Source organism: Heterodontus francisci, chromosome 3 (assembly GCF_036365525.1).
Source record: "Heterodontus francisci isolate sHetFra1 chromosome 3, sHetFra1.hap1, whole genome shotgun sequence".
Classification (NCBI taxonomy): domain Eukaryota; kingdom Metazoa; phylum Chordata; class Chondrichthyes; order Heterodontiformes; family Heterodontidae; genus Heterodontus; species Heterodontus francisci.
Genome location: NC_090373.1, coordinates 62,559,412 through 62,573,010, shown reverse-complemented (window position 1 = coordinate 62,573,010; position 13,599 = coordinate 62,559,412).

Sequence of the window (13,599 nt, the reverse complement as noted above, 5' to 3'; positions counted from 1 at the left end):
GAAAGACGGGGAGAACACTTTAACCACATCCTCAGTCAGCCTTCGTTCATCAACAGGCTGCCACAAGTTGCCATCAACTGTTCTCCCATGCTTTTAGAAACAACAAAGCTATGAAACTCTTGTCTAGTGGCAAAGCTCCAGGAGCTGATGCTATCCCCAGCTGGGGTCTACAAGGCTGGAGGTCAATGCCGAATCAAAAAGCTCACTGAATCCTTCAGTCTCTGTGGGAGCAAGGAACCATCCCACAAGAAAACAAATTGTCCACCTGTACAAGTGGAAAGGAACTCACCAATCTTGAGACAATCATTGAGGAATCTCACTCCTCTCCATCATCAGAAAAATCTTCACCAGAATCCTTCTGAACTGCTAAGTGCAACATCTCATCAAGGATCTGCTGCCAGTGTGCTTCAGAACAGGTCGAGAAACCATTGATATGGTGGTTTCAGTCAGACAGCTCCAGGAGAAATGCCAAGAACAGAACACGGACCTCTACATCACATTTGTTGACCTGACCAAGGCCTTCAGCACAGTCAGTTGTGAGGGCCTCTGAAAGGTAATGGAGAAATACATCAAAATGGTTCAACAGTCCCATGAAGGCATTCTCGCACGTGTCCTGGATGATGGTGAATCTTCTGACCCATTTGCAGTTACTAATGGAGTTAAGCAGGGCTGCATGCAGGCACCAACCCTCTTCAGCATGTTTTTCTTCACCATGCTCTCCCATGCCTTCCATGATGGTGATCTTGATATCAAAATTAGATATCACATGAATGAGAAGCTGCTCAATGTCAGACAACTCCAGGCAAAATCCAAGGTGTCCAAGGACATACTTCATGATTTCCTGTTTGCCAATGACTGTGTACTAGTTGCCAGTTCAGACCTGGATATGAAATGTAGCTTGGACTTGTTCTCCAATGCATACAACAACTTCGGCCTGACAATCAGGACAAGGAAAACTGAAGTAATGTACTGGCCTGCTCCAGGAAAGCCCTATCTCAAGCCCAGGGTTTTAGTCCATGACCAGAACCTGTCAGCAGCGGATAAATTCACCTATCTTGGCATACAATCGAGTTGTCTATATCGATGATGACACACATGCTAGAATTGTCAAAGCAAATGTAGCCTTTGGCAGACTGGGAACAAAGAGGAGTAAGTCTGCCGATCAAACTGAACACCTATAGAGCAATAGTCCCGCCCACTCTGCCCTATGCATGTGAGACTTAAACTGTGTACCAGCATCATGTCAAGAAGCTCAACCACTTTCACTTGAGCTGCCTTCAGAAGCTTCTAAAGACAGGTGACAGGGCAAAATACCAGACACTGAGCTGCTCACCCGAGCTGGCTTGCCAAGCCTCCACACCATATTGAGACAGTCACAACTGAGTTGGGCTGGTCATGTAGCCAGAATGCCTGACACTCGCTCACCAAAGCAAATCTTCTATGGAGAGCTTGAGTTTGGGCTGCGCTCTCATGGTGGTCAAAGGAAGCGCTACAAGGACAGTCTGAAGGCTTTGCTTAGGAGTTTTGATATCGAAGCTGAGTCCTGGGAGAAGCTCACCCAGGATCGCTGTACCTGGTACAACCAAATAAAAAAGGGTGTAGACTCCTTCAAAAGCAAGTGCATATCAGAGGCAGAGCAAAACAAAAGGAGAGGAAATCCCAAACCAGCAGCTCATCCAAAACTCAATTGTCTGCAGAATCCTGCCCTATTTGTCCTTCCGGGTGAAGGTCAGTGTGAAGAAAATATGCGATACCAAATGAGAATTTTTAATTCATCAGTTGGAAACCTACATTAAACTTTTAAAAAGGAGCTAGGATCCTACAGTTAACTTTTAAAAAGCCAAGATGGCTACCACAATTTGCATTGAAATATCTCACATTCCAGGACATCAAATTGGAGATACATGTCTAACGAGATTGCATCCAGGACAATGCCTCATGAATTTGGAAACAGCTAATAGCTTTGCTTCTAATGGCAAAACATTCAAAACCATCTTGGAACATTAACAGTTGAGTCATACTTCCAGGGGGTGAACATTGAAACAATGAGACTCAAGAGAGAGATTGAAAATACCTAGACTCAAATGTAATTAACTTGCAAACAAGGACACTGAACAATCATGAACAACCGTCACCAACTCCCCCACCCCCTGCACCCCCCCCCCCCCACCCCCACATCTGTGGAAAAACCAACAGTCTTTTGCAAAAGGACAAGGTCCTGAGATTTTGAGCAGACAATGTTTGAGTGCTAACCAGACTAGACCGCGACTGGGACTGTCTCTCGCTCTCTCTCTCTCTCTTGCAAGTTTTAAACCTGTCTGCGACTGTGGAATCCCCAAGTCTAACATTGCTACAGACAGAGACCCCAGGGAGGAAAGCCACCTACACCTCTGTCTCCAAGAAAAACTTAAACCAGGTGAGCCAGGCACAAAGTGCACTTCCAGCAGCCAAAGACTTCAAAATCACAACTTCAGCCAGAAGACAACAGAATTACCTGACCCCACAGACATTATATATTTTTTATTTGTTCTGTACTCGAATCTAAACCAAACTATTTCTTATCACTCTGCACTCTATTTGTGTGAGTTGTCATGAAAAACCCTATATGCCAAATGAGAAATATTTATTTCATTGGTTGGGACCTTACATTAGACTTTTAATGGAAAAATCCTACAAGTAAACTTTTTAAAAACTGGCAGCCAATATGGCCACTGCAATTTACATTTGAAACACCAGGAGATTAAACTGGAGACAAAAAGTCTAACCAGACTTAGCCAGAACAATGGTTTGCTCTCGGTGATTGAATTACCTAGAATGGCTTTATCAACATGATCGTCAAGGCCATCTGCACCCAATGACTTTGAAAAAGCCAACCCCCTCCAAATATGACTGGACCTCTGAGGCATGTAGCACCTTGAATATCAGAGAAGGTTCCAGAAAAAAACCTCATTAAAAACAAAGGGGTTTGATAGAGACACGTGACAATCTGTGCAGCTCTGAAGAAACTGTAAACTTTGTCACGCAGACAGGAGAGGCAGTAACTGAAAAGCAATCAACGAAGCAGGCTCTCTCTCTCTCCCCAGAAAATATCAAGAGAAGATCCAGCTGCGACTGGCAACACCCACTGCCACCCCCAACCCCCAAACATACAGACCACTACAGCCAGCAGCCAGGGAATAAGAATCAACCACCACCCTTCTGCCTTCAGGAGTCCTGAACAAAGCAAAACAACCACCATGCACGTGGCCCAGCGAAAACTTCAAGACTACAATTTCAGCTGAGGACTATTGGACTCACGTATTGTATTTAAATTCCATTTATTCCGGACTTTTATCCAACCACCAAATCTGTTTCCCTCTTTAATCTATTTGTGTGTCTGACTCTCGTGTGGATGTATGTGTGAATGCGTAGCATATTTTTAGTATTTTAAATCAGGTTAGGGTGTTAAGTGTAATAAACTTAACTCATTCTTGTTTAAACTCTAGAAAACCTGTCTGATTGGTTCTTTTGCAATCACATTAGAGGAACAGGAGCAAACGCTCACTGAGGTGGTAAGTAAAGGCCTGCTCAGGTCTGGAAAAAAAAACCCGACCCGAACCCGATGGACGCACATCGGACCCGAGCCGGACCCGGCCCAAGTCCTTCCATTCTTTCCCGCACCCGACCCGACCCGACCCGACCCGCGCCCAACCCGACCATAGTGCACTCACTGTATTTACCACCTTTGGATGGATGGAATGGAAGGAAGCTGCAGCATGAGTGCGATGACGTCATAGAGACGCACACTCGCTCACAGTGCAGACTCAGAGTCTGTGGAGTCCGGATGCATGTTTCCCGCCTTGACGTCCCGGACTCTCAGCTCAGGTAGGCTTTTCAAATGTTGTGTGCCCGACCCGGACCTGGCCCGACCCGGACCCGGCCTGACCCGACCCGAGCCCGAAAGCCAGACTTGGAAGAGCGACCCGACGCGAACCGAACCCGACACGTGTTGTCGGGTCCCGTCGGGTTGGAGTCGGGTAGCAGGCCTTTAGTGGTAAGCTCAATCACTGTGTTAAGAAAGGATAAACACTGTTGCAGTCAAACGAGAGAAGGGGCGAAAGGGGAGCCTGAGATCCCCCCCCCAATCCTCACCTTGCCATAACAGTGTGATTCTCGTGTGCATGTGTGAGTGAAAGTGTAGTTTTATTATTTTTATCCAGATCAGGTTTAGTTTTCTTTAAGTACAATAAACTCACCTCTTTCTTGTTTAAACTCAAGAAAACCTGTCCGATTGGTTCTTTTAAGATCACATCAAAGGAAAAAGATGAAACACTCACTGAAGTCATAAGCACATCCAGTGTTTCAAAAAGGAATAACTTGCGGTCAGACAAGGAGAAGGCAAAGAGGGGAGCCTTGTGACCCCTCCTCACCTGATCATAACAGTCGGCCTTAACAGTCACCTACATACCCACCAGAAACTTACCAAACAACCCAGATGATGGACATGGTCATCTTCGCCTTTAAGGACGAACAATGGAACAGAGGCAGGAACAGGTTTCTGGGGGCAATTTTAAAAGGCAAGCTGCAGCCATTACTGGGATTGTCGTTGCTTTCAGAAATGCAGCAGCAGGGAGATCGGTTGGCCTATGTGGCATGGACATAGGACTTGGACAGCACATAATACATGGACAAAAAAATAAAATAAAATAAAATAAAAACATGTGTCCCCGGGCAGCAGCAAATTTCTCTGATGCCTCCCTGGAGGCACTAACTGCTGCAGTATCACAGAGAGAGAGCTGTTCTTCCTGGACTCAGGAAACAGTAATACACCCAGCGAGACCAAGAGGATGTGGATGGAGATGGCCACGGAGGTCAGCAGCTGGGGACCCATGAGAAGGGCCTGGAATCAATGTAGGAAAAGGTTCAATGACCACTTGCGGTCTGGTAAGGTGAGTGGCCAGCGGCACCCATTTGATTGGACACCAACTCTCTCAGCCCCAGAAAGCACATGAGCTGACCTCACATAATGTCCATAGTTCTCCCTCACATTGTCAAAGTAAGTGAACGGTCGCAACACTGAGATGCAGCCACCCTAATATATGGGGCAACAGTCAGATGGGGACATCACAGAGGAACATCAGCCCATATGTTTGTCATACTGGAAGAGATGAGGGAGGGCAGCCTATTCATGATCATCTTCCTCTCATCCTGTAGGAGAAGAGAGCCCATAATATGAGGGAGATGGCCAGAACGGGAGATAGAATGACCCAGCACCACACATTGACAGCAGTGGAGGAGGCAGCAGGCAGCACTGGAGATCGCCAGGGTGCCCTCAAGGCATTTGTTGGGGTATGGCAAGATGGGTGACTGTGAGCAACAGGGTCATTGGATAGCTCTTTCCTTGGGTGAAGGGCATGGAGGAGAATCCTCCCCATATGTGCTATGAATTTAAAACCAGTGTCATCTGAAGGGGATGATTGTGCTGGGGCACTTGTTGAGTAGGACAAGTCCTTGTTTCTATTTCCTTGGTTTCCTACAGGGCCAGTAGCAGAGGGGATCAAAGTGGACCTGCCAAATTGGCTCTGCCATCCTCGGCGATGGAGGGGAGCTCCATGAAACCTGCACTGACACATCATACCTCAGCACCGTCCACCAGCGTTGACACACTCACCTCGGTGTGGCTACAGAGTAGCGTAGAAAAGAGAACACAGGGTGAATCTCACATCATGCGTGAGCAGGAGGAGGAAGGTGAGGCAGAGTCAGCTGTAGGCAGCCTCCTCGGAGGATAGAGGACAGACACAGTGATGCTTCGCTGGGCGAAGATGCTGGGCCTCGAATGTCACAGACAAGGTGGGACTTCCTCAAGAACCAAAGGCAGATATGTTCCTGTTTGTCAGAGTTACCTGAGGCCTTGAGGATCCATGGGTAGGCAATGGAGGAGTCCTAAAGGGTTTTGATCACATCAACTCTTCCATTGAGAGATTGGGCAACCTCTTGGAGAGCCAAATGCAGCAACACTCTGAGTGGGTGCAGGAGCAGTGCGCTGATATGAAACTCTCAGTAGTATAGACCGCTCAGTGTTGCTGATGGCACAGAGATGCTTCGAGTGGATGCCAGCTGTGTCCCATTCGGCGGTCACATCTAGCAACAAAGGGCACCAGGAAAGGGTTGAGATGGACGTAGCGGCTAATGAAAGGGCCCCCCTTCAGGGGCACTGGCATCACCCTTCAGCCCTTTGCCCCCTCTGACTCAGAGCCATCTGTGTATCAAGGCCCTGTGACAGAGGCAGCCCCTGCCATGACGCAGGCATGGCAACCTGTGGAGGAGCCCCCACGGGCACCTGCAAGATGAGGACAGAAGCCACGGGCATATCAGCCATGGAACACAGTAGGGAGCAGGGTGCCTCCATCTCATCCTCTGCCACAGGGGGAGAACCCCACAGAAGTGTTCGGGAGAGGAAGGCAACACACAGTCGTATTCATTTAATGCTGGTGCAACAATTGATTAGAAAGGCAAATGATATGTTGGCCTTTATTGCAAGAGGATTTGAGTACAGGAGTAAAGAGGTCTTGCTGCAATTGTATACAGCCTTGGTGAGGTCGCACCTGGAGTATTGTGTACAGTTTTGGTCTCATCTCCTAAGGAAGGATATACTTGCCATTGAGGGAGTGCAATGAAGGTTCACCAGACTGATTCCCAGATAGTGGGATTGTCCTATGAGGAGAGATTGAGGAGACTGGACCTGTATTCTCTGGAGTTTAGAAGTTTGAGAGGTGATCTCATTGAAATATGCAAAGTGTTTACAGGGCTCGACAGGGTGGATGCAGGAAGGATGGTTTCCCTGGCTTGGGGATCTAGAACTAGGGGACACAGTCGCAGAATAAGGGGTAGGCCATTAAGACTGAGATGAGGAGGAATTTCTTCATTCAGAGGGTGGTGAATCTGTGGAATTCTCTACCCCAGAGGGCGGTGGAGGCGCAATCATTGAGCATGTTCAAGACAGAGATCAATAGATTTCTAGATATTAAAGATGTCAAGGGATACGAGGATAGTGCAGGAAAATGGCATTGAGATAGATCAGCCACGATTTAGTTGAATGGTGAAGCAGGCTCGAGGGGTCAAATGGCCTACTCCTGCTCCTATTTCCTATGTGAAATTTTTCCTATGTAGATGGGTTACCTGGGTGCTATTGTCGACTTCTGTTTGTTATTTCCTGTGCATCACAATATAAATTCTTTATTTCACCACTCTGACAGGTGTGTTGTTGATGTTTCATGTCAGAAGGAGGGCTTAGCATTGTGGGGAGGGTGCCAGGAATGTGGGGCCTAAGAATGTTATGTGCCCATGGCCTGGGATGTTGGACAATGTTAGTGTTGGAATCTTACATCTCCCTGCTCTTGGCTGCCAATTTGACCTCACAGTTAAAGGTCATAGTGGTAAAATAGCTCTCTATGCTGGAAGGTGATTTGGGGTCATTAGCTGCAAGGGCTCAGGGCACATCAGGTGAAGCGCTGCTGAATCAGTGTGGCCCTTGCTGCCATGCCAGCCTGGAGTTCACGCTGAGGTTTGGGACGGCGTTGACAGGTGTCTTCTGCTGCATGGGAGCCGGCCACATCTTGAGCAATCTCTTCCTCCTCCCAGTCCTCCTCCAAGGTGGAGTGACATTCCAGCTATTCCTCTTCATTCATTTCCAGGCCTCTTTCCGGTGTCATTTTGTGCAGGGTGCAACAGATGAACACAACACAGGACAATCTGGCTGGCTCATACTGGAGGGCACCACTCAACCGGTAAAGGCAATAGAAGTGCATCTTCAAGATGCCAATGGTCTGTTCAGTGTAGGTCCGTGTTAGGAGATGGCTCTGGTTGTATCGGCTCTCTCCATCTGTGTCTGGGTTTTGGGCAGGTTTCAGGAACACCTCTTTCGGGGATAACCTTTATCTCCCAGCAGCCACCTACAGAGTCTGGATATGGGCCTGAAGAGGTGCAGCACCGAGGACTCTCGCGGGATGAAGGAGTCATGACAGCTGCCTCGGAACTGGGTGCAGCCCTGCAAAATTCACTTCCTGTGGTCACAGACCAGCTGGACATTTAATGAGGGGTAACCCTTTCTGTTCAGGAATCTGGCTGGCTGGTCTGTCAGTGCCTTGATGGCTATGTGGGTGCAATCAATGACCCCCTGGACCTGAGGGAATCCATCGATGGCGGTAAAGCCCAAAGCTGTCTGTGCCTGTGCTGGTCCATCTGTGTCAGAGTGGATGTAATCCCCTGCCCTCTGGATTATGGCATTCATGACCTTCCTGATGGTGTGATGAGCTGCCGACTGTGAGATGCCACCTAGGTCCACAAATGATCCCTGGAACGATCCGGTTGCCTAAACATCCAGAGTGACAGAGACCTTGACTACTGCGTGTAAGAGATTGCCATGCGGGCCTCAGATCATTGTGGATCAGAGCACACAGGACCGAGACCATCTGCCTGGATAGGCGCCCCCTCCTATGGCACAGATGCTCTGTCATTTGCAGGTAGCTGACCCTTAGGCAGTATACACAATGTCTAGGGTAACACCTTCATACCTTTGCAGCCCCCCTGCTGTGCTCCTCTGGCCTCTTTCTGTCCAGGAGGTTGCATCTGCTGAAGCTCATCCTGGCTGCTCTGTCCAATGTCAGAGTAGCCTGTTCCCATCTGAGCTCCGAGAGCTGAGTTTGTGCATTCACCAGGCCTTTCCCTGCCAACCTCGCTGCCCATGTGATGCCAGCGGCCTCACATCTCTCTCCAGAGTCCTACCACTCACCACTGAGAGAAGCAGCAATGGCACTTTTGGAGTAGCTGAGCTTTATTTTTGGCCATTCCCATAGCCCTCATGGACCTCCGCATTGTTCATGTCTTCTAATCCCTGCTGTGGTCCAGAGATGAGGTTTTCCCCATGCCCTTCTATTGAAAATCACAAACTGCTGCTGACAAGCTTGTTAACGGGCTCCACATTGGGCTCAACAGGCAATTAATTGGAGGCGTGTCTGTTTGCCAGTCTCTCCCTCCCGGCATCCCTTTATAAATAGCTTTGCGTTCCAGAGATGACGGGACCCAATGTCAACCTCCAAGAAGGTGATGTTCAAATCGCACACTCATCTGCTTCTGCTCCCAACGGGCTTTGAAAATCTGTTCCCCAGTGTCAGGAACAAGCACTCCCAGAACAGGTGTAACATAGATACAAACATTGGTTCTGCAATGTGTCCTGACCCCGACATCAAAAGGGCATCAATGTGACAATTTCCATGCCAGCCATTTAATAATCTCTCTGAGCAAGGTTCTCAATTTGGTGTTGTATTAAGGGCATTTTTTGTTCTGTGGGCCCATATCCACAAAGGAATGGATTTAGACTGACGAAACACATTCCATACAGGATATTTACAGCTAGAGACTTGTAGAGAGCAGAGACTTGTCTGGTTTATATTTGAACCCAGTTCCCAGACATGAAAGGCGACTGCGGATCATTTTACCTTTTGGCTATGTGGAAAATGAATGATACCAGTTTGGTTGCCCATTATACACCTTGCTCACTTTTCCTTATGAGAAGTCAATGGAGAGCAAGGTCTGGTGGGGTGTATAATGAGCAGCAGATCTGATATCGAAAGTTAAAATTACCCCACTGTGTCTAACCCACTACTCGGTCCCTCCTTCTGACAACCCCGCAACTGTTTATTTTTAAATCCCTTTCTCTAAATAAAAAATCCTTAATTTTATTTCTTTTCCTGGCATGTAATTGAAAGGATAAACTGAACAGGCCCGGAGTCAACAGTACAAATCCTTGATATCACTGTTTTATGTCCAGGCAGCAAAGCACAATTCAATTGGTTGAGTGTCTGATGTCTGTCCTTTCCATGCAGTCCATTTCATCTGCTGTGTGCTCCAATATGGTGGCCTGACTAACAACTCATAAAACTGAGACACATGAATCCAATATCAGGCAGCTGTAGCAATTGTGCAGTCACCACATTGTGACTAGAAAACCATGCAAGATAAACATCTCTTTACCCAAATACAGCCAGCTTGATTCAGACACTCTGTCATGTACTGTAATCACAAACTTATGTGAGCCCCTGTGATGTGCATACATTTTCTGCAAAACATCTGTAACAACTTCCTAGGTTCCTAAAGACTCTGTACAACAATATTCTGGTACGACTTTCATGTATTGAAAATAAATGTAAAATTGCTATTTCAATATCCTGAATTGTTACAGATCAAAAATCAATGATATCGTCAGCATCATCAGTGGATAAGTGCAGTTGTGTCATGGTGCTTAAAAAAGTTTAAAATATAAAATAAGTTATTTGAAATGTTACTTAATTTCTGAAGATGTGACATGAACAGGACACTTCAGGGTGACTGTCTTCTTGTACCTATAATCTCAATTTACCTTACTTCAAAGCTGAGTAACTGATAACCCTCCATTCCTCCACTGCATTCAGAGGCTGATCTTTCAGTACCCGATCTTCAGAACTCTCTTGCAAAACATGTTGGATTTCTATTTCTCTCCCTTCCTTCAAAAAGCTCCTAAAAACCCATGTCTGCAACTATGCTTTCGATCCATGTCTGCCTTAATCCTCTTTCTTTCCTGCATGGTACACTCTCATTCCCCCTTGCAAAGTGTTCTATGTTTTCCTACATGAGTAGCATTGTAGAAATACAAGTCATTGTGATTTATGAATGAGTCTGCTGAGAAACAGTGGAACAGACAACTGAAGAGTGCATATGTCTAGTCTGATCTTTCATTTGCAGATATCACATTACAGTAAAAACTACAAAGTACATTATTTCTGTAATACAAATGCTGAGAAATATAAGCCCTTTTATTGCATAATAGATCCTTTTTAATATCCACATTTGGTTCTGTAAAGTCAGAGCATTAATTGAAATAGTATAGCAGTGCATCCCAACCAATAATGCTATGAACAGGAAGCAGTAATATATGAAGCACCTTGGGAATCCCTGAGAGTGTGATAAGTTGCAGCAGAAATGTATTCTCTTTCTTTCTATGACATAGTGCTCAGTTCTTTGTCATCTGTAACCCATTATTACACTGACTCTGGACCATGCCCATTATATAAAAGTGAATTATACAGCAGGGAGCTGTTGGACTAAAAATGTACCCAATTTATGATCGCATTGAAGCCGCCAGTAATAAAGGATCACCTTAGCACCCTTGCATTTCTTTCAGGCCATACTATATTAATGGGCTGGTTTTGATTCTTGAGTCATGTAATTCCATTCCGTGCGAGTGAATGCAGTGATATAAATGGGGGGTTTGTCTCACATCAAATCACAAAGAAAAGGTTCAAAGGGGGCGAGAATCTGAAATGTGCAGCTGCTCCAGGTCGACCGTCGCTTCTGAATAGCTCAAAAACATGTCAGGCTGGCTGAGCAGCAATCCTCGATTCACTCTCAACATCTGAGCGTATAACCCCGCTGGGATCAATTTGCTCCTTCATTCACACAGCACAGAAGAATGCTCTGATGTCACCAAAAGTGGTGTCAATGCAGTAGACCTGTGATGTGATTTGAAAAGAAATTCATGGTAACTGGAATATATGCCTCCATTCATCGCTGTCATTAAGGCTGATGGTTCCGACTTGTTTCAGCCTCCGCTCACCTCCGTGTCTTTTTCCCTTTCACCAGCAATTCAACCGATTGCATTCTGTTTCAATTGCAGGCAGAAACTCAGATGAAAGTAGGATAGACCCAATGTCAATGCAATTGATTGTAGTATTCAGATTACCACGGTCAAAGTTGCAGAATTAATGGAAAAGTTAACCTTGAGCAAGTGCAATTTAAAATAAAGAATTATATGTAACTACACTGCCAACAACATGAATTTTCTGCTTTAACACTGAAAGAATAATTTAAAAAAAATCCAAATCAGGTATGATAATCCACTTGAACACTGCTTGAAATGGTAACCAAGGTAATTTTGTTGAAATTAACATATTGTGTTGTTTAATGTCATTGTCAATCAGATGAAAAGACTGCACTGGAGGATTCCTTAGATTTCATAATCGTAGTATATGTCGCTGCATGTTCTTATTGGATTTGTATGTTTAATATATAGTAGTCCTTAGCTGCTGCTAGTTCTGTGCTAATGCCCAGCCATTCACCACCTCCCTCTTGCTCTCCTTTGGGGGCAGTGCCACCCCCACCTCTTGACTTACTCTCTGAATATGCACTTTTATCAGCCACTCCTGAAAAATCATCCTCCCGCCCATATGTCACCTCTCCCATTGGCCCACACTTTTCCTCAGTTTGCATCAATTTTCCCATTTGTGTGCCAGGATCCTTCTCTGTTTTGGCTCAAGCCTTTAGCAATCTTGCCAACTCTCCTGCATTTTTGGAACCAAAACTGCCGCCTTGGTGTCAATTCCCTTCCACGCTCCTCCTCCCACCTCGTTCTGTCCTCCAATATTATCATTGCATTGTCCTTTCCAAACGCCCAAGAGCTCAGGTCAGATTCCTTTGGTCTTTTTTCTCTTTTAAATCCAATGTTAACTTCCCTGGTTGAACCTATCAGAGTCGAACATGTTCTCCAATGCCATTTTGGCCGACCTCAAGGTGACTGAGGAAGTCATGGCCCCCCAACTCCACCACATCCCCAGCACCCCTCCCCCCCTTTCCCCAGTGGCTCTACCACTGCTTCTAAATGAAAGGCGATTACAGAACTACAAGAGGTCATCAGTTATGTTATATGGTATCTTTTTATAATTAACTGTGATGGTTTCCTTTCTGATTTATATGTCCAATAAGCTACTGCTGTAATCCTTTCTACTGGGAATCTGCAAGCTCTAGTTGTATAACATATTAAAAAAAATCACTGGTGCAAATTATTATTTTTGTATCCAATCCTCTCCCATTTCGTTTCTTCTATGTTGATAATTCTGGTTGAGGTACGATCCAACGAGGACCAACAGATTCAGTCGGGTTTCCAACTCTGGTTAGACATATTCCAGGAGCGTTGATTATGTGACATCTGATCACATGACATAGGATCACACATTGCAACTATTATTGCATTTGCCTTGTAACATTAGGTCACACATGCTAATTGTAGTATTGTGCTGTATTCTTAAGTCTTCATCATCATTGCATGACATAGTCTTTAAATCGCACACCTAATTGGTGAGGTCTCGATGATCTTCTCTGTGGATATTGCAGCATCAAACTCAGCTGTGCTTAATTTGGCTACTTCTTGAGTTGTCACAGGTGTGAAGTCATCAAAGTCATCTTTGTCACTTTCTTCTGCAATTGTTTCAGCATTGACTTTTTTGAAGAAGGTTTCATTGCTCTTCACAATGTAGTTCAGCAAGAGAACACATTGAAAATTAGCTCACCATTTGACCCAAAAGTGCTCAGGGTAGTTCAGAGAAAAGGAAACATGATCACAGCGAAGAGAGGAAACTACATTGTGAAGAGCAATGAAACATTACTTCCTTGTTTTTGTGCTCTATGTCCCTATTAATGAAGCCTAGGATGCTGTTTCCTTTATTAACTACTCTCTCAACCTGCCCTGCCACCTTCAATGATTTATGCTCTGCTCTGCTCCTGTACCCCCTTTGGAATTGCACGCTTTAT